The sequence below is a fragment of the Centroberyx affinis genome, unplaced genomic scaffold, assembly GCF_046629955.1.
Source record: "Centroberyx affinis isolate AG114_WGS23_722 - 3 ecotype Tasmania unplaced genomic scaffold, CSIRO-AGI_Caff_v1 ptg000123l_1, whole genome shotgun sequence".
NCBI lineage: Eukaryota > Metazoa > Chordata > Actinopteri > Beryciformes > Berycidae > Centroberyx > Centroberyx affinis.
In genome coordinates, this window is record NW_027278824.1 from 485939 (window position 1) to 512887 (window position 26949).

A 26949-nucleotide genomic window follows, 5' to 3' on the forward strand; every position below is an offset into this window, starting at 1 on the left:
ATACCATTTTATGTAATACATGGAGGAAACAGGTCACAAATCCAAACATTCTCATGGCTAGCAGTGTGCAATGCATGATGGTATTTAATGATTACTGAAGCATACAAGACATGCCGAAGAACGGACAAAATATACAAAGGAGATACAATAGAGAGAATTCAGTGAACTTCTTTTACGTAACACACACTAAGTGGAGAGGAAAAAGAAAGGCCACAGCAGCCATGGAGAACATCTTTTAGGTGATGAAGAGCACGTTAATTGATGTAATTGTTAACTTGCAAGTGAAATTTTTGTTCCGGTGTTCATTTTCTTCAGTATCTGCTTAGGTTACTGTTTAGCAGGTCTGATATAAGCAATAGTGTGGAGATCTGTGAACAGAGATATTGAGGGGTTCATCCTGTTATTATGTTTTGTAATCTCAAGTCATCAAATGGGTCAATAATCATGCCTGATGAACATCAGCCAAATAATTTACATGTCCATCTTGAAACCAACAAAAGAGAAAGACTTCTGGTGTGCATAGGATTGTATTTCTGTGCTGTGCTATAAGTACTGAGAACACAAGGTGAATGATATTGACATCTATTTTATTTACACACACATTTATATACACACACACACACACACACACACACACACACATATACATTAGGCAAGGCAGCTCTCATAGATAAACTCATCTTCACAGCAAGGCCTCTGCTAAGACAGACACCCCAGTAAGAACAATCCATTTCAGCTACAGCCAACGTATGCAATTAAGCTTCATCTTCACTGCTATGTTGTCACAATCTCACACATTGCCTTCTCTTTGAATGAATCACCTGTACAGTTTAATTATTGAGTCCCTCTTCCCAAGCCCACCCACCACCATCAGCCCACCTCTTGCAGGCCTCATTATCAAACTAGGGCAATTTCCCCCCAGCAACCCCATCTCTTATGCATGGTTGCTTTAAACAAGACTGATGATAGCCAATAAAAGTGGTAGAGTGAAGCTGTATAAATGATCTGGGATAAATGAGGTGTTTTGAAATCCAAACAGGAAGCAAGGATGAGTCTCTGACGGCTTGAGGCCAATCAAATTACATGTCTTCCAGGAGCGTTGGACTAAAGCTCTGGATGCTGAATCAGCCCAGGCAGAAGTGAGGTCCTCAATGCATGATTCTCAAAGTGTAATTCATCAGGAAAGAGCAAAAATGTAACATGTCTGACTACTTCATCAAAATCAGAACTAAAATCAGAATCAGACTTTAATCACCTTCAGACTACATACAGTTCCATGGGTCTCATGGGCACATTTGAACTGTTGCTATTCAGACTTGGACTACTCACTGTGCGCACTGAAGATTTTGGGCATGCCTTTCTCCTTTTCATGTCTTTCTGATGAGGCATTACTTTCTCTGCACCTTTAGTTCAGTTCTGGTTAGGACAACAGCACATGAAGATTGACAACATGCCTATGGGACCTTAACTGGATAAAAACATAATAACATATACTTGATTTAGGCTGTTCCACATTTTTGCCTATAGTAAATCACAGAATGTCTTTAAATTTAGAATATGTTTCATATCTAAAGATGAGTTTCTTAATAACATCTGCTTTCTACTCAACTCACCCACAAGCAGTTCTCCAAATGCATTGATCATTGCACTGAAACTTTAGACCATCACTTGTTATGGCTATGTCCGCATCACATACCGACTGAATGTCCATGGACTGTTGTCTATTCCTATTCCTATAAATATGTTCTCTGTGTGTCCTGATGGTCACATGCATGCGGTTGATGGCACCAATGATGTCTGGAAAGCAGCACGATGGAATGTCATTAATAGCTGCGTCAGGCAGTGGGACACAGAGAACTGAGGTATTCCCACAACATCGCTGGACACCCTGGTCAGCTGATGCAGCATCTGTTGCCGGGATGGAAAGGACGCATGTTACCTGCAGTAACACAAGAGGGATGTCATCTGTGTGACCTGGCTCTGCAAATCAATGGCATATCGCGATCAATTCCATGTGCAAATGCTGTTAAACTCACATGATTTCTTGGCACCCTTTGTGCACCCTAGCACTACCTTTCTGTCTTGATGTTCCTAACAACCTATCTGACAAGAAAGGCCTTCATAACACTTTAGTGGATCTAGTCAGTATGTATAAAATGCTAATTTCTCCTAAAAAAAATCATATGAGAGGGCTATCACCTGCCCCATCCAGTTAAGGGGGAAGCAGCTGCACCAAGTGGAGGACTTTAGGTATCTCGGGGTCTTATGAATGAGTGAAGGTTAGAAGGATTGTGAGATTGACCGCCGGTTAGGAGTATCAGCTACCGTATTGCAGGTGTTGTGTGGGACTGTGGCGGTGAAGAAAGAGCTGAGCTACAAAGCAAAGCTATCGATTCATCGGTCGATCTTCATTCCGACTCTCACCTATGGTCAGGAGCTTTGGGAAGTGACCGAAAGAATGACATTGCGGATTCAAACAGCCAAAATGAGGTTCCTCCGCAGGGTGACTGGCCTCGCTCTGTGTCATAGGGGGAGCAGTTCAGTGATCCGAGAGGACCTTGGTAACGAGCCGCTGCTCCTCCGCATTAAGAGGAGCCAGTTGAGGTGGTTCAGGTACCTGGTAAAGAGGCCCCCTCGCCTCCCTTTGGAGGTGAACATGACCACCTGGGAGGAGACCTCAGTGCAGACCCAGGACACGCTGCAGGGACTACATCTCTCAGCAGGCTGGGAGCGACTGGGAATCCCCCAGGAGACTGGAGGAAGTTGCTGGGGAAAAGGACATCTGGGCTGCTCTGCTCACCCTGTTGCCATGCACTGTGACCCTGACCCGGACAAGCGGCTAGAAAATGGATAGATGGATGGAGGGCTGTGATAGTTCTAGCATCAGTAGATCATCAGGTATGGCGTTTTTCACAGTATTTTTATTTATTTATTTTAAAAAATGCCAGTGCCTTCTTTACTGGAAAGGAAATGGGGAGCAGCCACAAGACAGACGGAAAACAGCCCCTTTAGAAAGGCACAGCGCCCGGCTTGTTTTTAGAGTGAAGTGAAGAAAAGTTCAACTTTTCAGAAAAGCGTACATGACATGGACTGCTTTTTTGAGTGCTGACTAATCACATTGAAGAAGAGGTGGGGTTTCATGGCAACTTGTCGTTTACAACGTCAACAACAACCAGAATGAAAGTGGAGAAAGTAAGAGTAGCGAGCTTGGTTGTAGTTTTAACTCTGATTGGAGCACATTGGCTGTGTTTTGGGAATTTCTGCTGATTGTCTGAGACTTGAACCCAAGGACTGTTTGCTGGTTGTTATGGCAAGTGCATCATGCACGACTCACTTTTTCAAATTAGCAGCACAAAATGTGGTTGAGGAAGTGCTTTTCCTACAAAATGCAGAATAGTGTGAGTGCACCCTAAGGCTGTAGGCTGTGTCAATATGTGTTGTATGGACTAGATAACTGCATTTGTGTCAGGATATTCTTTACCTCCCCACAGCATGACTGACACAACCATAGACTTCTCAAAGGAACCCGCTGCTTATGTGAGGGATGACGGATACATGTTGAAAGAGTATGTGGAAGGGATTGCTAATAAGCTTTTCCAGATCAATAAATGACTGCATTCTGCAAATTAAACGGTAAATCTAGTCAGAGATGGTGAATAATTCTAATGTGAAGTACAAGGTCTGATGAATGTGCTTGTGCTTGGGCCAAAGATAAGAACTGTACAACTGCCTAACTTCAACATATGCATGCAATGTTTGCATGCAGTATACTACACATTTTAATTCGATATCCTTCACAGGTAGGACTTGTCCAACAAATCAGTAGTTGCTTTATGTCTCGCTTGGAACAAACCCTAGCATGATAACAGTGCATGGGGTCTATGTGTTGAGGCATGCAAACCAGATTCTATGGCAAGCTGGAAAGCACGATGCACAAACAGAGTCTGATTAACCACACACTGCCCTCTGTGATATGAGTGGCAGTGAGTAAGTAGCAAAAGAGTCATGTATCAAATAACATTCAAAGTTGTGTATTGAAACTCAGAACCTGTTTCAACAAGGAGAGACCATTAAAGTTAATCTGGAGTGCCTGTAAAGTGGCTTGAAGAAAACACTGACATTGTGGTTTTACTTATTATGTAATGACTTAATTATGGCCTTGTGACTGGAAAGGAGACAAAGTGTTTTTTGTTTTTTTTTTGTTTTCACTATACTTATTGTAATGTAACTATAGTCTTCCTTGTAAAGCCATAGTATTCTCTTACTGAGGCACATTGACATTGCATGGTGAGATGGCCTTGTTGCAGTCCATTATTCACTCTTCCTAGAACTGCACATCATTTCCCTCTCAAGGATTTGGTGAAATCGAATCCTTTATTTGGGAAAATTTGGAATGACAGGGATTGCATTATAAAATGATCATGGTACTAAAAGCAGTTCCAACCACTGGTACTCATCGCCATCCTGCTTGGGAGTATCCCTTAGAGATGTGGTCATGAGGCCTAGTGGAGAGCATCTGTCCCTTGTGGGTTTCTACTGGCCAGCAGACCACGAATGTGAACATGGCTGGGCAGCGACTGGACAAAACTGTGCCTTTTGGCAAGGATCTACCATGCTCAGCCAGGAGAACAGAGAGGTTAGCACAATTATGTGATGCTTACCATGGCAATACACATGTCATGTGTTGTCCCACTTTCTTTTCGTGGTGCTTGTGATGAAACTCCTTTTGCCTTTCCGCTCTGCGGTGTAAGGCCTGGGTCTAGAGGCCTAATCTCTGGTGGGTAGCCATAAGTCACGTCTGGGTTTAGCACATTGCTGAGGCTGGCTGAGGTTCGTTGAGGAACCACAGCCTAATTCACCCAGCACTGTGAGGAGACGGTCCGTCTACAGCCCAGAGCCATGGCCAACCAGTGGCTTTACTGTGGGGCTACACGCCAGAGATATTATCCCGTTCCCCCTATTACTGTATGTGCACCCCCCCTTCCTCTGTCTTTTTCTTCTCTTCCTTCTTTTGGCTCTGGTCCATTTTGTTTCTTTCTGTTCCATGTCTGTTGAGTTTTTGTGTTTTGTTTACATGTGTTTTCTACTGTATGTCTTCATGTTAATGTCTCACTTAACATTGCATGTTTCAAAGGCACTCTAGTATCACTTATTAGCCCTCAAATCTCCTCTCGATCCAGGCAGACTTATGCTAAGTTGTGTCTAAGTTATCTACCACTGTAGTAAACATATGTGGCAGGGGTTCACTGCCAAATGACAAGAGAGATAAACATGTGTGTGAACATTTCACTGAAGTGCTTTACAATACTTCAAAAGATAATCCATTTTCAAGGAGAGAGAAGTAGGCGGGAGTTGGGTGGAGAATTTGGGGTTTGAACAGCACAGTAATCTCCCCCTATCTCCGCCTCGACACGCCACACTCTCTCCCCGCCACTTACTGGAGATGTGTGGATGTGATAAGAGAGAGTAAACATACTCGGGCCGCATGTTCCAGCACACACACACACGCCTTTCAAATCATTCCCTGGTGCCACCGCAGCTACTTTACAAATAATGGCCCCCATGTGTGCTCAGGGCTCCAAGGCTGTGTGAGGCAGGGGGACTGGGCTCTGTGCCCAGTCTGAAACCCTGTCAAGATGACTGTAAATTTCTCCTCGTTTTCAGCAATTGTAATTTAAGGGCCAGATGTGCAGGAGACTGAGGACAGAGTCAGATAAACAGCTTGTTACATATTTCTTTTCCATACATATTATAGTACATGGAAATCCGTTGACTCCAACCTTAGGTCAAAACAGATTATTTCTGGCTAAATTTGACATTGATAAGTAGTAAATTTACAGTACAGTATATTATATAGCCAAGTCATATTTGTGTTGCATCATAGCACTGCATGTCCACCCCAATGTGTTTTTAACAACAATAGTGCTATTTTGGTGCTATGTGTTTGTATGTGTCCACAAATAAATAATTACAATGTTCTATGTCTTTTTCTGTCCTCCACACTAAGGGCAAAATAATGCACAGCTCCAAGCATCTCATAGGCTACTGGGCTCAAAAACATCCCCTCCATTGTAAAGACAGAAAGGTGCAAGCTCCGGAAAAAAAAAAGAAATGGCAGCAATGGACACACTGCCTTGTGAATATTAGTACAGCTCCATTACTGTACATATGAGAGATGTTCCCCTGCCACTAATGGTCCAAGTTTCCTGGGCCTGGAAAATTCACAGTAGTGCCCATAGAGAACACTGGCAGTGTAAACAGTGGGTTGTACCACAGGCGATGATGTTTAATCCTGAAAAGCCCTGCTAATTGGAAATATAATGGAGGATGATGGGACACTGCTGGACTGGGTGGGAGGCCTGATGGACGCATGTGGACTGGATATCTACGTAGAAAAACAGATGCCCCTCCTTGCCAAAACTTTGGCAAGGAGGGGCAGCATACTGTTTGCTGCTCAGGCCTTGTGTGAAAAGTCACACTTTATCTGTAAGTTAGAATGAGCAGGTCGGGTCAAAATAGGTGAGAGCAGATAGTGTGTATCTTTGAGCAAGTAAAGGATGAGAAATAGAAATGCATTCAGCACAGAGAGGTGCTGATATGAAAAGTGAATCACATACAGAATTTAATCTAATTTCGGCAATAAAATCATACTTGATCAAAATCTGTGTTATTTCTCATGCCTTCATTTCAACTGGCATAGTGATTGAGGCAATCAATTTTACATTCATTCATGTCATCAAGCTATTCATAACAAATACGATAAGGGATTATGATTGCACACTGTATGCTCATACAGCAGAGTCTACTGAGTATATTCCTGCTCATATCTTTTGTCTGTGTTTACTGAAGCATGACCTGTGCCAGTCCCAGGCCCAACGAGCACATTCCAGTAGACCATAATTTGCCCCCCACCCCTGCCCCCCACCTCTCTCTCATTCCATTTTATCCTGTGGTGCTGCCAGTTTCAGCTCACAGCTTCTAGAGACACACACACAAGATTAATGCTGCTTAATTAAGAGTACAAAGTGACTAATTGGGGGCGCATGTCAGAGGTATATGTGTAATTTGCACATCAGTAATGATAAGTTTGGGGAGATCCCTTGTGTCAAAACATATTTAATTGCAGTAGGGATTTATAGCATTGGTTGTTAATGCCTGGGTAATTACAGATGTAAAGAGACACACGAAAAGACTTACATACACACGTCCAATGCATACACATTCTATCTCTCTCACACACACACACACACACACACACACACACACACACACACACAGAAGATATAGGTCTTTAACCTTATAAGATCTACAACCAACACAGTCTCCTTAAATTTTTTATGAAATGGGAATAAACTCTGAAACACATATTACGTGTTGTGGACATGAATTATGTGAACTTTGCATTCCTCCACCACGAATTGGATTATGTGACAATACCATAATTAGCCATTTGTCATGTGGAAAGGAGAGCTAACGGTTACGTTTAGTCAAGTACAACAATTTTGATTACGGTTAGGGTTAAGTCTAGGCAACTTAAACAGTTTGGTCAGGGTAAGGTTTGGTCATGGTTAAAGAATAAAAACTTTTGCTAAGAATTAAAACTTCACTCACAGTATCTTCTTGGCATGAGTTGGGAATTGAACCTGCGTTGTTGGAGTTGAAGGCCTATCTACCATCCACCATCCACCATCAGTCAAACTGATGCCTGGTGGTGGGAAAACATTTATTTGTGCATGTATCTGTATCTAAAGATGCTCATTGTACAAAATTTGGGGACACCAGGTTCCATCTGTAACAATGCCATGAAACAGCAGCTGTTCTTCAAATTATAAATATAATGGCAAAGTAGATGAAATAGCAAAATAGATTTATATAAACTGACAAAATCTTCTGGAAGGAAAGAAAAATCAAGTCCTTGATAATTTTGTTAATTTTGTGTAAATCAGTCATTATGGTATTGTCAAAAGCAATCAACTGTAGTTATTGTTGAAGCAGGGAAGCATACACTATCAGACAGTCTAAATAAGATCTTGGTTAGTTTCATATACACGCAATATCAAGCATAGTACACACAAACACATATCCACACACACACAGATGTGTATGTGTGTGTGTGTGTGTGTGTGTGTGTGTGAATATGCGTTTGTGTGTACTGTGCTTGATATTGCGTGTATTTGTAAGTGTGCGTGTGTGTGTGTGTGTGTGTGCGTGTGTGTGTGCACCCTGTAAAAATGGTTGCTACGTTGTCCATGGCCAGACAGTCTGTGGCCACACAGAGAGTAGCAGCAGGAGGTCGACACCTCCCTGGTTTACAGCCTTTTGAGGAAGGAGCCTCATTTTCTCCTGGTGTTGGCTTCACTCCTTATTTTTCTGCTTATAGTACGAGCGCTAATATTAGATCAGCCGGGACCACTGCTCGATAGAAAATGCTTTATGCTTGTTAAAATAATTGCTCTCAGTTTTCCAACTCATAAAATTGCCTTTGTAATTCGGTGGGGAATGTATCTTCTGAGACAATCACTCTCAGGCCAGAGCGATGGCAACAGTTTTAATTAGTGGCATCGGATTTCCACAGAAATGAATCCTGGGTGCTGCACAGAGCGGTAATTGTTGAGGTAATAGTCTTATTAATTCTGCCACACTTAAGGGGGCAAACAACAACTCCAAACCCCCAAGCCTCTTCGGGGGCAATTTGGGCATTCCGACTTAATGGAATTCCAATCCACTGAATACATGGATAATCATTTTATGTACTCTCTCTCTCTACAGCTCTCTCTAGCAGGCCAGTATGGAAACATGGGGCGGATGCCGGCAGAGACCCGCTGTGCTGCTTACAAAGGCCGGGGCTCCGTTAGTCCTGCTGAAGAATTCCTCATAGAATTCCATTGTGCCACGGGGCTCCCAGCCGTACGCCGGTTGCTACAGAGGGCTTTCACAGGCATGGACCCTACTGGTGTAATCCCATAATCCTCCTGCACAGGGGTCTCAGAGCTGGGGTGGAAGGTGGGGCGGGGTAGTGTGCTTTAATTAAGATCTGGATAGGGGGGCAATAGTGTTGATGAACAAAGTGGGGAAATGAAAGTAATGGGTGAAACTTGAGAAAAAAAAGGTATGTGTGAGTGAGAAAGCATTTTACGTACACCTTTTACTGTAGTATTCATAACATTGCACATGTGTAGTATAGGTTATACTTTTACATTAAATCTGTGCTATATAATGCTCCTGTATAAAGCATGGATATAAAACATACAGCTAAATACTCAATGGCTTACTAATGTTGTTGAAGACAATAGCAATCATGAAATAGTGCTGATACAGAATATTAAACTTATTGTTGGGGATTAAGAAAAAAATGCCAGTTCCGAAATTGAATGTTGCAGGCCAACACAACAGGGTCTGTCCTTAATGAAAAGCCTACTCTTCAATACAAATCACCTTATTTACTTCTTCTGTCCTCTCTTGCTGTGTCTGATTTCATTTCCTTCAGTTAGCCTGCATTATTGCCTCCTCTCCCATGCTATTGATTTTGGTGAATATGGTTATTACTACATAAAAACCTTCGAGTCGCCGTCCATTCATTGTAGTGTAGGAAGTAGATTGAAAAGAGAGAGAGAGAGAGAGAGCAGTAACCAATCTCATCTCCAATTTACATTCACTTTAGCTGGAAAACATTCATTTCTGTGTAGACAATCAATATCACTTACAGAATAATTGGAATGTTATTAATCTAGCAATATTCCTGTGTGGATGTATATTAGCCTACAGTGGGTGTGGTGCTGGTAAACTGGAAAAAGATTATAATTTTCAAAACTGCTTTCACTTTACATTTTTTGGTACAATATTTGTATCCATGTAAAAACGTATTGCAAAAACAAAATAGGATAATTTAGGACTTTTAGTATATGTGTGTCTTAAATATGTTTGCCCTTCAAAGTGTTCATAGGCTTTTACTGAAGCTACTTCAACCCCATACCCAGCTGAGGGTGTCTGAGGGCAGGGTGGAGGTGGGGTGGACTACCGAAGGCCTCTGAGGCCAGGCAACAGGAAGCACCTGGATCCTCATGGAGCTGGCGGCGATGCCCGAGCCACTCTAATCCAATCACACAATGACAGCAGGGTGGCTTTGGCTCTGCCTGATGGATATTGCTCCTGTCAACACCAGACCGGAGATGCATGGGTCTCCTATCTGGGGCGTGACCCTTGATTTGTTTGTGTGTCTGTCTGTCTGCTCTGTTTGTCAGTGAGTGAGTGTGTGTGTGTGTGTGTGTGTGTGTGTGTGTGTGTGTGTGTGTGTGTGTTTGTGTGCGTGCGTGTGTATGTGTGTGTGTGTGTGAGAGAGAGATACAGATACAGACAGAGATACAGCAACATGTTATGACTTAAAAGTCATCCTAACTATACCCACTTATCGAGTGTGAAGAGATTGCATACTTTCATTAAAATACTGTCACTCAATAAATAGGCCTTTGCAACGAGAAAGACCGTAAGGTAGCACCGGAGAAAGATGTTCATGTTACTGGAAAAAAAAACACAGGGCTTGTTTTCCTATTACTAATGAATTCTCATTTGTTGTTGAATGTTCAATATTAAACTCGATTTTGACTTTTTGACATTTTGACCCAATGATTCTGGACCTTTATATTTCTATAACATAATAGTGTCTATGGTTGCCTAGAAATTGAATAAGTCAAGTCAAATTTATTCACAGTTACAGTCTCAAAGGGCTTCACAATGCACATATTATGAAACAATAAATGAAGATGATAAATGAAAACGAAAGCGACAACCCCCAACTGTAGGCCCTCATTGAGAACAAAGACCAACTCCCACAAAAGCCTCATTAGGGAAGAAGGACCTCACAGAGAGGGATCTCCCTTGCAGGAGAGTCAGGCCTGCAATGGGTGCTGAGGGTGGACAAACAAAGATTAAATGTTGACAACAACAAAAAAAATGGAACCTAAACAAAATACACAGAATAAACAGTAAGAATGCATGGCGGTGCTTAATTTGTGCCGGATCCTGCCGGAACAGGATCCGGCACCTCGCGGTTTTGGACTACCTGCATTCCAGTACCTATTTGCGTGGACCCGGCATCTGGTGGCATGAAACTTTTTTTTTTTTGTCTGCCGTGTAATACTCCCAATAGTTGACTCTTCTTTCCTTTCCCCTCCCTTCCAAAAACCTAACTGTCTCATTTCCATATGAATACAGGTGATTACCCTATTATAAAGTAACAACAACATAGTAATCACTTCACACATGAGTGAGCTGCTCTGCAGAATGTGTTATGGTAAACTTCAGACAGCGTCATGGCTAAAAGTTGAATTTGCTGTCCATATGTCTGCTGTGTGGACTATTTTGGAAAAGGTATATATATTAGACAAGGTAAGCATGATTTTTTTTTTTTTTGTAAATAAGTTAGCATATTCTGTAATCTATTAGGTCTCTGCTGGGACAATCAAAATTCATATTTGCATAGATGACTGCGAAACAGAAATTTTTTGGAGTATGGGCCTGTAAGTCCCACAGTTAAATATGCGGGCAATTGTGCATGTTATGTTGAGTGTCCAGAAATAATTGATAATAACATGAGAATTGGTTGACGTGAAGGGCTGTAAGCCACATCACTGTGGGCATTTCAAAACCAACACAGTCCAGCTGAGTGTCACATTTAGGTCTACTTCCAGCTGCACCACGACACGTTTTATTGCATTATTCGCTGACATTGTTTCCTACATTCAAAATCGATATCCTATGAAAGTATTTGTATTGAATATTGATGCGTAACTACTCAAACCAGAATTTCTCTGGTAAATGGTTGAAGCCATTGCAGTTTCCTTTATGTATGATTAGGATGTCTCATAGTAGCCTATGTGGGCATTTTTATGTTGTGGACAGTGCAGTTATATCTTTAGTCCACTACTTGAAGGGCAGGTTTGTAAAAATGAGCATTATGTAGCCTATGCAATAATCAAATATTGTTATAGGTCCCCAGTAGTCGGAGCTCTAAGGACATGTAGTCGGTCATTTCATAATGTTTAGGCTGTTAGGTCTACAGTAAGCTATATGGCTGTACTGAGCACCACCGTGCCTCCAATGCGCTTGTTGTCTTGATATGTTCTGGAACCTTTTCCCTCCACACCAACTCGCGGGAACACCGACCACTTGGTGCTCTGGGACCTCATTATTTACAAATTAAGCACTGTGCATGGGTGAACGTCTGGTGCGGGGAATCAACACCAACTCAGTCACCATCTTCATTGTCATCATAGGAATGACGACTAGTGCAGGGATGGCAGCACTGTCTCGGCCACCATGGAAGACAACTAGCACCAGAGGCAGGGAGGGAGGAAGAATCAACAACCACAAAAGACACCAATACTGCCCAGCCACAGCCACAACCTGAAATGAAAAGAAATGGGAGACACACCCATACGCACAGCAGACAAACTCATTCACTTACTCCCACTCACACAAACAGACATGCACCAATATGAATGAACAGGCGCACACAGAGTGGGAAACACAACACACAAACTAAACTCCCATTGGCAGGAACAACTAGTGCTAACTAACTAGTGGCACAGTGTAATTTTGGTGTAAAGGATTATGGGGATTTGCGCTTGTGTTGCCCGCCTGCTCAGACCAGGTCAAAAATGTATGCCGCAAAGTGCAGATGTTTTTTTATGCTTTAGGCTTTACGAAGCGATGCATGCATGAACAGATCCTATTCAAAATTTGCCAACCCTTTCTGTTGATGATCAGTTGGCCAATTTTGATATAACTTTGATATAAATTCCTCAAGCAGGAAAAAATAAGATACAACATTTTTCATTCTAATTATATACATGTGGCTGTGGTGTGGTGATTCTCTAAGGTAGACGCTAAACACTAAGGTTAGGCTATAAGCAGCTAGCAAGCAGCTAGCAAGCAGCTAAGCTAACGGCTAAGCAGCTAGACCAAGGCTCACTGAAGGTAGTGGTGACTAAACTGCCCGATGGGACCCAATGACCAAAAGCCAAACAATCAAGAATCCCAACATAAACCTAAATACTGAGTTATATGCTAACAGAGTAGGCTAAGCAAGCAGCTATGCAGATAAACGGCCAACTATGCTGAGCTAGTGGGGGCAGTGTTAGCTAAACTGCTGGGTAGCACCCAAGTGGCCAAAACCACAGGTGAATTTTGAAGCCAATAAGGAAGTGGAGCCACGCGGCAATTCCTCTAACGTCCGCTAGATGCTGGCTCCAAACCCAGAAGTCAATACATTTTTTTGACAAGAGGTTATGGTAATTTCACTTCTTCTGATATGTGTCCTTATATGGAGATATTCAAAATAATTGTGTCATAAACTGGATAGAATGGATATAAACGGGGTTGTTTTCCTAGTGATTGACAGGTCACCTGTCCAGTGATCGACAAGTCGCCGATTATGGGCCAATAGCAGACAGCGCTGCGGCTCTGCGACCCTCAGGCTCGCTCTGGCTGCGCTGGCTCCAAAAAATGTCAACATGGCGGTGCTCGTAAACCCAATCTTTTGACTTCAAAACGTCCCTGCAGAAGCCTATGGGTGACGTCACACTCACTACATCCATCTTTTTTTACAGTCTACGGTAGCACCCAAGCTACCACACAACCAGAGGCCATAACCCAAAATAAACACAGGTTACAGCCTGAAATTTACAACCTGAAAATGTAGCAATGAAATATAGCAATAAAAATTTAGCAATTCAGCTTTGCTATATTTTATTGTTAAAATATAGCAAAGCCAAAAAAGGTAGACACCAGATTTCTGGTGTTCACACCAGAAATGGAGGAAACAAAGAAGTAGGAATAGTATACAACAAGCATTTCTTACAGTTGTCTGATTATAATCAATCATTAGTATTATCTTTTCTTATTACAGACCTATATTTGAAATGATCCCTGACTCATAAAACTCAATGCATAAAACACTCATAATGAAAGCACAATACAAGGCCAAAGGCCTCATTCATACTGAAATGCCTCCCTTATCTGCTGTCAGAATACCATGTTGTAATCACATGTCATGCACAGTTGACCCTGACAGGAGGTTTTTTACTGACTGATAAAATCTAATCATATCTCAAAGGTTCCCAAAGCAGAAACCAACTGGAGGAAACACCCCTACAGTCATGGTATGACACCATGCTAGAGTGTGTCAACTGCTGAGATGTTGCATAGAGTCTTATAAGGGGCTACGGGAAAGGCTACTGGAGCTACTGTTTTGGTGTAAATACCATGGATATAACGCAATATCAATAGTGATAATCTATATGTTTTGTGAGGGGGGAATGACACTGTATCTCAGTTAAAACGGGGTATACAAAAACCCCACAGGCAGAGTTTGGCTTAAGTCTCGACTATAACACTGCCTGACACGAGTGTATGGGGTAAGAAAACCTTCGACTCACCCAGGAACCCTTGTAATTAGGTGTACTGATGGATAGGCCTATTGTAATACAAAACTACATGGCTACTTATTGTAAAGTCTTGCAAACCCACAGCTAAAAGGATAATAGCCCTGCTTTAGAGTAAAACATAGCTGAGCCTTGGAATAAAAGAAATTTAGTCCAATTGCTCTGCTGAATACAGAAACTAAATCAAACAGGTGTAAATTAAGAGATTGGTTAATAACACTGACTGTGAGTGCGTACCAGTTAATAAGAGCAAGTTGAAGACTAGATGATTCCCTGGTGTGCAGGCAGGATTACCTCTGTAATCTCCTCTGTCACATCTAGTGATGCCCCAAATCTCCCCTAGCTCTGAGGAGCATTCAACCTGTCAATTGAAATGAAAGAGGCCTTAACGAACACCTCTCTCCCACTCATAGAGCACTCACACACACTCACTGTTTAACATGGGCTATGTAGCGCCTACTCATGGTGCGCACGCTAAAGCTGGGAGATCAGAGTCCATTGAGGGGAAGGGTAAGCTTGATTCTCATATCCCTTTAAAGAAAGAAACCTTGCCCTCTTTTGACCATTGTGCGTGTGTGTGTGTGTGTCTGTGTGTGTGTGAGTGAGAGAGAGAGAGAGAGAGAGAGAGAGAGAGAGAGAGAGAGAGAGAAACAGCAAGTATAATCTCATTGAATAGGCTATGAGTTCTCTGAAAACAACAATCTGAGATGGATGCAATGAAACATCTATTTTATTGCACTGTATGGAAAATAAACAATGGTTTCACAAAAATGAGATATTATGAATGAGTCCTTGTTACTGTGAAATGAATAAATATAATAGTACTGGCAATATGCTGATATCCCAATCCCCAGGTGGGGTTAAGGGTCTCAGGGTAGGAGCCCTGCTTCTCTTATGCATTATCATAAATCATAGTAGGCCTATTTAGTCATTCAATACCACACTGTCCCCCAGGACCATAATCTGTTTACAGGAGCACTGTAGCTTTGCATAGTACCTTCAAATCCATACCAAATGCATTTTTAATTGGTAAATAAATGCAAAATGCATGCTAACACGCAATTGTAGCAGTGCTCCTGAATGCTAAAATATGGTTCTAAGCATGATGTTCACATTATGGATTTTGCATCAATGTGTTTCCAAGGTGATTTATAATCAGCCAAGCATCCAGTCTCTGTAGGAGCATAATGGAAGGTCTTGAACCAAGCAATGACTTCATCAAATTTCAACATGAATATTGAAAATTTCACACAGACTCTCTGAGTGAGAACCCTCGTGAGTTTTGTGTGAGAATCTGCATGTGACTCCTCATGTTCCCTTTTTCAGGCCACTACCACAAACCCCTCCCAACCTGTTCTGTACATTAACAACACTCATCACCAGCTTATTACACTATACAGTAAAACAATACCAGAGGTCAATGTCACCCTTGCCACGACTGAAGAATATACTAACATGTTCACCTTTGTGAGGTAGCCTACTAAAACTTTATCACAAGGAACAATCACCTTGTCATAGCTTCTTCTCTCTGTGGTATAAGATGATTATACTGATTCATGCACAATTATACTGATTCATGTGCAGCTACTGTAAAATATGTTGAGTTTGCTATTTCTTTGCTTCATGGATGGTGAAACTTTTTTTTAATGTTTTTAGTTTGTTTTGTTGTTTTGATTTGTTTTTGTTTTTCTAAGGTGACTTTTAAATGAAAATCAATTAGCCAAATCAATTAGCACAAAAAAAACAGTAAAATCTGGTTGTGAATCCCTTTTAAGCGCACAGCACCAGAAGACCCAAGACACCCTCATAAGTATATGTCAACAAAACACCACTTTATGATCTTCTGAACAAATAACGTGAACCCTCTCCATTCCTCCTGTCCAATCCATTCACTCACATACTCTATGCACTTTGAATTGCCCCAGTGTATGAAATGTGCTATACAAATAAAGCTGCCTTGCCTTGCCTTGCCTATATCAGTTCATTCATAGTAACGTTATCTCTGTCTCTTCAATTAAGCATTTTCTTTTCAGGGGCAGATGTTTCATTCTCTCTATCTTTCCTTCTTCCAGTGACATGGTTAATGATTTGTTAGCATGCCCAACAGCATGCTTTGAAATGTGACTGCTGTTCCAGAGCCAAACAGAGATCAAAGGCCAAAGCACAGCACCATGTGCTGGAGCACATGCTCCTGTCTCAGGTCCAGCCCAGGTTAGGGCCTAAAGAGTATAATTGTCTGTCTGATTGCACAAATATGATCACAGATGATGGTTAGGAATTTCAACTTGTTAAGGGAAAGGAAGCCAAATTTATCTCTCTTGTTTCTGGATAAGGGAGATAGTTCTCAGTATTTCATTAGTGATTAATACAGACAAGACCAGAGCACTGGAATAACGTATTAGTTGCTGAAGTTTAGTGGTGTTGCCCTTTAATCTTTTGAAGTTGACATTGTGGATTGATCAGTTATCTGCTCCATGCTGCTGCGCATCACCACTTACAACGTTTAGTACATAAACAGTGTTTTATTGTCCACCATTTGATATGAACCAATTTCCAAATGAGATTTGTTAAGATACATGTCAGTGGAGACATACATTTGTTCAAAATTACAGTGATCTTAACGTGGGCCAAATTCATCAATTACAAATATAATGTGCAAACTGCAACAGATTACTATTATGGTACCATAATACTATATACTGTAGTCATAAGGAAGCCTGGCAGTACTCCAAGAGGATACAGTCTCTGTGAATTAGGTCCAAAGTTGAAACAATACTGTTTATTACTTTAATTGGGGAAAATTAAGATAGGCATTTATAGCATTGCAGGGACAGGCAGTAGTTACCTGGCGTTATAGCTTTACAGCTTGTTTTTTCTAAATTAACAGACACTTATCAGGTTTACAAGCACACAAATGAAATGGTTTGAAACATTGAGAAAAACTGAATTCTAAGCTGCTGTGGATACTGTAAATAGATATAATGTATAGTTGGGAAGAGACAATACTATAAAGGTAATACCCAGTACAGCAATTAACTTAATATCAAGTACATGTTTACACACTATTCACATTGGAAAGACATCTCAAATTATAAAAGATAGTGTCTATAGCCTCAAATCAGATTTTATCTTTTTTCTTTATCTATTCTTTAACGTGAAAGTTTTACATTTATTCACACATGTTCCTCATTCTCTTTTAACAATACTTATACTCTAGTGTTTGCAGTGTGTACAGAGCCTTTGCTAAGGTGCTAGACAACTTATCAAAACAATCCATGATCAACAATCATCAATAAAAAAGATCATCTTTGCCCTTATATCCTCTCCATTGTGTGCCATGCATGCTCTGAGGAAGGTCTTACAGACCAAAAGTTTGGCCAGATAAATGTAAATCGCATTGATCTATTGATCTATATTTGGTACAGCTTTAGAATGGTTTTCATCTTACCTGTCGAATAGGAGGTTCTGTGTCTCTCTGAACAACTATATCTCTTCATTTTCTTCTGTTAAGTATGGTGTGCCTCAGGGGTCGGTTTTGGGACCAATTTTATTGTCTTTATACATGCTTCCCCTTGGGCACATTATTCATAGACATGGTGTCTCTTTTCATTTTTATGCTGATGATATGCAGATGTACCTGCCCTTTAGATCCACAGACCCTAGAATGCTGAGTTCACTTAATGACTGCCTTTGTGATGTCAAAAGCTGGATGTCAAAAAATGTTCTTCAGCCGAACTCAAACAAAACAGAGATCCCTGTCATTGGGTCCCAGCACATGGCAAAACAAATTCTGCCTTCGGCTGGTCCCCTATTGGATCATATCAAGCCCGTTGCAAGGAATATTGGCGTCTGGTTTGACGGTAATTTAAGTTTTGAGCAGCACACCACAAAGCTTGTGCAATCATGTTTTTATCATCTTAGAAATATTTCCCAAATACGATCTATCTTAACTATTACAGACACAGAGATCATTTTACACACCTTCATCTCATCACGCCTGGATTACTGCAACAGCCTTTTTACTTGCCTGAACCAAAAATCTATTGATCGACTCCAGACTGTACAGAACTCATTTGCCAGGCTTTTAACCAGAACCAAGAGACGTGATCACATCACTCCTGTTTTAGCCTCTTTACACTGGCTCCCAGTATGTTTTAGAATAGATTTTAAGATTTTACTGATTACTTTTAAGGCTCCTCATGGCCTCTCTCCCTGCTATATCTCTGACCTCTTAGTACCGTACGCGCCGGTACGTACTTTGAGATCCTCGGGCAGAGGTCTTTTGTCTGTTCCAGAGTCCAGGCTGAAAACTGAAGGGGACAGAGCGTTTGCAGTCAGGGCCCCGAGGCTCTGCAACGATCTGCCTGAGGAAATCAGGTCGGCTGAGTCAGTGATCTCCTTTAAGCCCCTTCTTAAAACATACTTTTATCAGAGAGCCTTTCCTGATTTTACTTGAGTTTTAATTTCCTTTGAACTGTCTTTTATTTCCTTTAAAAAATGTTTTTATTTTCCTATTCCTATCTTTTCCTACACTGTATTGGTTTTTATACACCAAATTGTTTTTATCTGTTTTCTTGCTGCCTTTGTGAAGCACTTTGTAACGTGGATTTTGAAAAGTGCTCTATAAATAAAGATTATTATTATTATGATCTAAAGTAAGTGTGCAGATGATTATTTCACTGTGACGCCAATGTTTACAAATATTACAAAGGTTCAAAATGTACTAATTTTAGTTAATTTTGATCCCTTTGATCAGTTTGGAAGAAAATATGTCTTCAATGCGATGATTTCACTTTGTGTGGTAGTCTTACCTCTGTCTGTAGGCTTTTGGATTATGCATTTGATGCTTTTTGAATACTGGATTAAGAAAGACAGATAATAGTTACAGGTGCTGCAGGATGTTTCAAAGTAGAAAAAGAGTCTACATGCAGTCTATAGACATCATACAGTATAATGTATAAAGAGTTTACAGTATATGCAGCAGACATTATATACATATGTCACTGATATTACATAGTGATAATGCATGTGCGAAGATATCATTGAATTTTGTCTGTTTATTTTTACACGCATCCAGCACAAGGATAATGTGATTACCCAATGATTGTGCCTCCTGTTTCTCATATCCAAGGGATGGTTTAGTTAGGAGGAAGGAGGTGGTGGGATGCCATTTGTACACCAGCAGTAAATCAATATAACCAAAGATTTGAGATACGGTCCTTATCAAGCCTTTATCACATCCTTATCAAAATATGAGCTCCTACAGCCTTATGGGTGATCAATGAGAACATTCCTACTGCTACTGAAACAACACAAGGGCATCCTATCCTCTAGCCATTCTCATCAAAACAAGACTCATCAGTAATCAAAATCATACTATATTTACTTTCAATCTACCTCACTTCAGCCTTGGGTTAAAAAACTGGTATATATATGTAAGTATATATGATTACTCACATCAAGCATACACTGATACAGATTGTACACATAGTCCGTATGATACATAATATGATCATAACAATTTCAAAATATCATAACAACTGGTCCAAAATATGCAGAGCCACTGTGGAGCATGTTACCCCAGTGCCACCACTGCACTCTATGACATTGTTCCACCAAAAGGCTATCAGTGTCTTATCTAGAGCTGTGTAAAGTTGGTGTCAAACATGGGATGTTGGTGAATGATCAACCACAGGGATGTGACAGTATGGTTAACCTGGTAAATACGTTGGAAGTGATGGGATCTTCTGCAATAACAACAGAGATTAAATATACTGAAGAGAATTGAAGAATGCAGAGATGTTATATAACAATGGTTTTATAAGGTAATTACATGGTGTTATTTATAGGTATAGGTAGGTATAAAATAATACTATACGAATATATGGTATTATTTTATGTAATACTTGTAAATTATAGTACTTGTAAAGTAGCTGATACAGCATGATAAAGCCCCCTGGTGTAATCTCAGTCCTAATTTAAAATAGTCAGATTTCGCCATTTGAATTGGATGCTTTCCAAGTAGCAGAGTGGATAAGACAGTGTGTGTTCATACTCTGTGGTCACATGATTCTGGTGAACTAAGTGTAAATGGGTTGAAGCATGGAGAGGACAAGAGCTGTGCCAGTGCCTGGCAGAGGCCAGTGTATCTATGATACAATCTATCAATCTATTTATTTTTTTGCTTCATTTATTTTTTACCACAAGAGAAAAAATGTGCACTTTAGAGAACATAAACTGCGATATATGATACATATTGTAACAAATATAAATGTGCAGAGCTCCAATGTCATGCTAGCCAAGGAGGCCAGGAATGTGTGTGTGCGTGTGTGTGTGTGTGTGTGCATGTGCAGGCGTGCATGCATATGGAAGTGGGGGTGGTAGACAGCTTACACAGGCCCAACAGCAGATCACCTCGTCTGTCAATCAAACAACGGGGGAGGTGAAGGGTAAGGAGGAGACAGGCACGCTGGCTAATCATTTTGTAATCAGGCGTCAAAACAAAACAAAAAATGTTTATCTGATCAGCGCGGGCGGCTGCCAGAGTTGACACGGACGTTTTTTCCTCCCGTGTCATCATGTCAGGGCTAATGGACAGCGGTAAGGAGGGGAGTTAATTATTTTTGACGACGCTCCCCGCTAATTTCCTATTTATATGGAGCCCCTTTTCTCCTCTGCCATCGGTCAGGCAGGCAAACTGCTTTGCTACTTGTTCACACAGATGCACCAGCATCATCTCTATGCATACCAGAACATTTTGGACACTGTTGTCTCTCTCCTTTGTACCCTCATAGGATTTTTTTCACTGCCTTTCTTATTGAGGGAGGGGAGGTAGCATTGTCCCACACAGACAAATTTCAACACAGACACACAGATGTTATTTTTGTATATGGATCTACAAAACACACAGGTACGCACACAGGAAACATACACATGTGAACAGACACATACTGTATATACACAGTAATATGGCCGCATGCATTATCAGAAGCCATGTATGAGGCCCTAAATATTATTTGAGTTGACAGGTCCTGCCACCATTAGCTCTGTCTCTGTCTGCTTCAGCCTATGCCTCATTGCTCACAAGACTGTTAGCTCCACTAAACACACACACACACACACACACACAGACGCACACACAAATTCAACACTCACAAACACGCACAGTAACAGGGATTAAAGCATTGCTCCTGAAAAGACAAGAGTTGTTAGTTTAACATGGTTTTCAGCCGTGGATTTCATCCAAGGGTGACTAAGACAATAACACTGGCCTTCAGTTCTGACACCAGCTGTCTTACACCTAAGGAAATCACTTTGATTGGCAGACGGGCAGTTGGTAGGTTGCTGCTCTGAAGAGAGGAGGACTCTCCTTTAACCGTGTGTGAGTGACACTTTGTCATCTGGGACACAGTCACTCCAGTCACAACCTCTGTCACTTTTCTTTCTCCCTCAACCTCTCCCATGTTGATGCCATATATTGAAAGCCTCATACTGCTGATTTCTATTTCATGTAACCCGCAACTTTTTTCCCAACTCCTTCACTCCTTCCCCAGTTAAACTTTAAACTCTTGAACTCTGACCTCTAAGCCCTGCCCGTCTTTGTCCACCCCATGACCTTTGGTAACCCTCCAATTCATCCTCCTGGAGGGATGAATTGTTGGAGGGTTGCGTGAATGAACTGATAATTGGACATGTGGAAGATACTGAGGAATGGCAGAAGGTCAGCGTCTTTGTTAAATATGAATAATCCATGAATCAATAACTAAATATTCCCCCTTGTATACGTTTGTAAAAATACAGACAATATATCCACTCCAGATTGTGTGGTTCAAAGTAGTTCTGGTATTACCCCCCTACAAAATTCCTTCAACTAGGTCTAAATCTAAGCCTCTGACACCTGGCTTTTAGACCCAGAGAACCTCTCCTTAAACCCCTTTACATTATTATATGTTATCCTAATGGTAGCAGTCAGCATACTAAATAGTAGTATTGGGCCTGATAAACGATGGGCCTTCCAGCTGATATATGTGGCAGGGCCAAAAGTGAGGAGGGACATTTTATTCTTGGCCATCAATCTGGCCAGGATCTGTGGGCACTGGTGGAGAGGATGTTAATTCATTTTAAAAGGGGCTCAGTGGGCTATGAGGGGCCCTAAGGGGTGGTGATGGGTCCTCACCCTATGATTGAGATCCCGAAAGTGGAGCTGTTTTATGGGCTTCTTAATTTAGAGCGGCAGGCAGTGCCATAGATGACTCATCTGTGAAGAAAAGGGGCAAAGGGGCACTTGGGGCTGACCACTGAGGGGGAGATTAATTAACCACAGGTTGAACAATCTCAACTCACTATGTGTGTGCATGTGTGTATACCTTGAGGGAAATAAGGAGTGAAAGATCCATTCTATATACATACCGGGACATTTTACACAAAAGGAAATAAGGTATTGCTAGGTTGAGGAACTGTGAGCCATGCAGGTGTATTCATTTCACGCCAGACTCTTAAATGATTTATATTGGCCATCCATCTTTGATTGGATGGGAAGTGGTGACATCCATATACCTTGTAGGTCATACATATAAATGATGATGCACAGACACGCATGTCCCCAGTGTCTCCTCACAGTCCATATGGGGAATAATAATCAATCTCTCTGACACAGACTCCCTGGCAAAGTAGCTGTTGCTGAAGAGACCTTAAGTTAACAGTGCTACCTTGTTGCTCCAAACAGTAGATCTATGAGTGGCTGATTATTTCAGGAATGCTTCTTAGAAATCAAGACTTGGCTCATTCTGTCCAACAATGTCTCAGTAGAATTGATGAGCATTTAAGCATGACACCAATCAATCAGAGAGACAAATCCTCTGTGTCACTCTGTGCCGCGTTCTATTCTATGAGAGACAGGCATTCTCCCTGAATGCAAACGATGTCCCCAATTTGTCAGGGACACAATAACAGCCCTGGCAGACCCCATTTGCATCACTGTGTGAACAACAAATGTAATTGATCATGATATTGATTATTGTATTTTGGAGAAAAGAGATGTCCCTACAGAGGAGTTGAAGTGGTTGAACATCAGTCAGATCAGTAAATGTATCTTTTCTGACCTTTTTGAAGATATCTAAACATTTTTAAATCAGAGAATGAGTAAGTCGAACAAATTGCCACCAGGTTCTGAGGTTAAACAATGTATTAAATATATTAGTGGGTATTTTGTACCTTTTGTTCTGTTAGGCATTTCAGAAGAATATAGGATATAGACAATGTCCATCAAGACCCTCTTGATATCTATGACTATATTGTTTCACGAAGAGAGGAAGACCTTTCTTCCATGAAATAATCGGATAACAATGAGCAATTGGCACTTACACCTCTCTTGTCATCATACCTGTCACATCTTTTATCTTATCATGCAAGTCCTAAACCAAAGGAAACAAGGAAATCACCTGCTAATAAACACATTACATTATGTAATTCAATTATGTTATTCCAATCAATCATGTCTTAGTGGAGACCAAGTAAAGTTCATGCTTTTATGAATGGCCATAAAAGTGTGAACGTTACAAAGACAAAGACATTTTTGCATGATCTATTCCTATAGTGCATTGCTGCTGCGTAACGTCCATTGCTGTGACTTTAAGCAGCTGATGAGAAAGTGATCGGTGCTGTTGGTAGTCTGATTTCAAATGAATACAAATGAAAGTAAACAATATTTATTTCACTAACTTGGCTTGTGCATCATCAAACATTATTAAAATGCTTATAGTATTTTCAGAATCAATATTTCACTGTTGAGAATGCAGTTACAGCTACACAAGATTGCTAGCTTTTTAGCCTGCTTGTGGTATTGCCTGAGATTAGCAATTAACATTAGCATTAGTTGCCTGCCTTGCTTTACTTATAGTAGGTCATATTCACTGGTAACAATGAGGTTGGAGACCCATTGGGTCCCCAGGTCCAGTCCCATGATGGTGTTAAAGCGGGATGGGACCCTCATTTCTACCACGACCCCCATTTCTGAACAAGGTGTCTGGGTAAGGCCCGCTTCAGGTTATTGGCAGGTGCCACTATTGCCTGCAGCTCAGGAGAAGAAGGCCTTTCAGCACCCACAGCCACCATTGGCAGTGCTAAGTGCTCCCTTTCAGTCTCCATGGGACCCCAGCGACCTTCCAGCGACTGATGGACATTACTGGAAGTATGCGGGGGCCTACCTAAATGACATGGTCTCCCACTCTGAGGACTGGTGGGAACACCTTGTTTGGTACTGGTGCTGGAAGAGCTGTGACAGGGTGGGCTCATGGCCCAACTCCAAGTACCACCTGGGGCTCTCTGAGGCATAGTAGTACATGGGCTACCAGATCAGAAAGAGAAAGAGAAGAACTTCCCCTGACCCACCACCACAACCTAGGTAGGTGCTTTTCTGGGGTAATATAGTTGCTTCATCCGTTACTTCTCCTCCATAGATTCTCCCGAGGTCTCCAGAGGCAGAGGATGCCTTCCAACAACTGAAGACAGCCTTGATGACAGAAGTGGTGCTGTGCACTCCAGACTTCTTTCGGCCCTTCTTCCTCCCGACAGATGCCTCAGAGTCTGGCCTGAGAGTGGTTCTGTCGGATAGGAACATGCGGGAAAGGAGCATCCCGTTGTCTTCATCTCTAAGCAGCTGACCCCGGCTGAATGTCGGTATGTCGCAGTGGAGAGGGAAGCCCTAGCCAACCAGAAGTTAAGGTATTACTGCTAATCTGAAAATTGACTCTTGTTACAGACCAGGACCCCTGCAGAGGATGGCGACATGGCAAGATACCAATGCCAGGATGACGAGATGGTTCCTGGCCCCTACTGGGTTGCATATCATTTATTTGTTCCAAACAGTATTTTCCTGTGGCACTTCCCATCTAGATCCACTTCATCCTTATAGTAAAGGCTTCATCATCCTCACCACACTATTGTTCTGAGGGCATGTGAGTAATTATATGTGTGAAAATAGTTTACGTAGTTTTGATGGTTCTTACTGTCTTAATGAATACAACTGTTACCTAATTGTTGAATAGCATGCTGGAGAAGGAGAGGGAGACATTCACACTCTGTAGCCCATTGTTCTGACACAAATTAGGGTATTTTGTGTGGAGAAAACTGAAAACTATTGATTTTCCAAGTAGATTTTTTAGAATTCTAAAAAAAAACAAGCATTTGGAGGCAGAATATGAAGAATCGTGGAAGGGTGAGGGCACACTGTTGGAGAAATTTTAAATCATCCGGGTTTTTGTCTTTTCTTGTGTTAAGACCAGTCCTGAAACAGAGACTTGTCTCGAAATACAATATGGAAATCAGGTCCTTAAGGCAATAAGACAGTTGCACAGTGTGTTCATGTTTTCACCTCACCCTGCATTTCTTCGAGCCCTTGGGGTCATCTTAGGGGGCAACCATATGTAACCAAGTACTTCACATCTGAGAGGATTCTCACTCAACCCCTATTTCCAGCTACCAAATGCTATCAAGAACTCCGGTGGGTTAATCAATTGTAAACCAGAGTCTGCCTTCAATGTACTGGTGCTATTTGAAAAGTTGCCAGATATTGGCCTACTGCTGTAGATGTCTTTTGTTCAAAAATATCTTAGCATTATTTGGACCTACACAAACCAAAACTACACAAACTAAACTAACCAAATACCCAGAGCTAAAATGTATGTTTTTGTGAAGTAATGTTTTTGAGAAAAACTTCTGTACCAGATTGGTAACTGGTGCTATTCATAAAGAATAAGTGGAAGCCAAAAGCCGTGGCTATGCTTAGGCCTTCTCTGTGTGAGGCAAAATTGCAGGAGAGAAAGAGGGTTAATGCCCACCTTTGCAGAAGTGGGTCAGGTTTTCTTTACTATTAAGCGATTCATCTTCTTCGTCTATCTTAAAACATAGACTATCTGTGGTCTTATTCAGCATGTGCCATTGGCCTAGAGCTGCAAGCTGCAAACAACACACTTTCCACCACCATGTGTCTGAACAGCTATGTGGGGGTTCAACTTAGTGTCAATGAAACATGTACACAACTGTGGGACAGGGTGACTGCTCACAATTAAAAAAAAATGCTAATAAGGTGCCACAAGGTCCATAAGTGAGTGGAAGTTCACAAGGATAATAGGAATAACCATTAAATGTTTCTGGGCAGGCCAGGGCCTCCTCTGACATTGCATGCAAAGTGTTTATATAGCCTATGGTTGTTATATTAAAGATATTAACATAGTTCTGCTGAGTCCGACAGAGTTCTGCTTAGTTGTGTCAAACAACACTGGCTGAAGGAGAACTGCTTGTTTAAACAGACTGGTATAGTTGCTTGAGTTTCCTTGGATCATTCTAGAAGTAAATTGAAAGAATCAACTGCATTAACACAAGTCAAATTTGGCTGCACATCAAATGTGCTGGAGTTAAACATGGACACTGCACATGTGACAGGATGTGACAACAATGCTCGCCACTTCTTTTTATATTCAATGATCATAATAGCATTCCCACAATATTC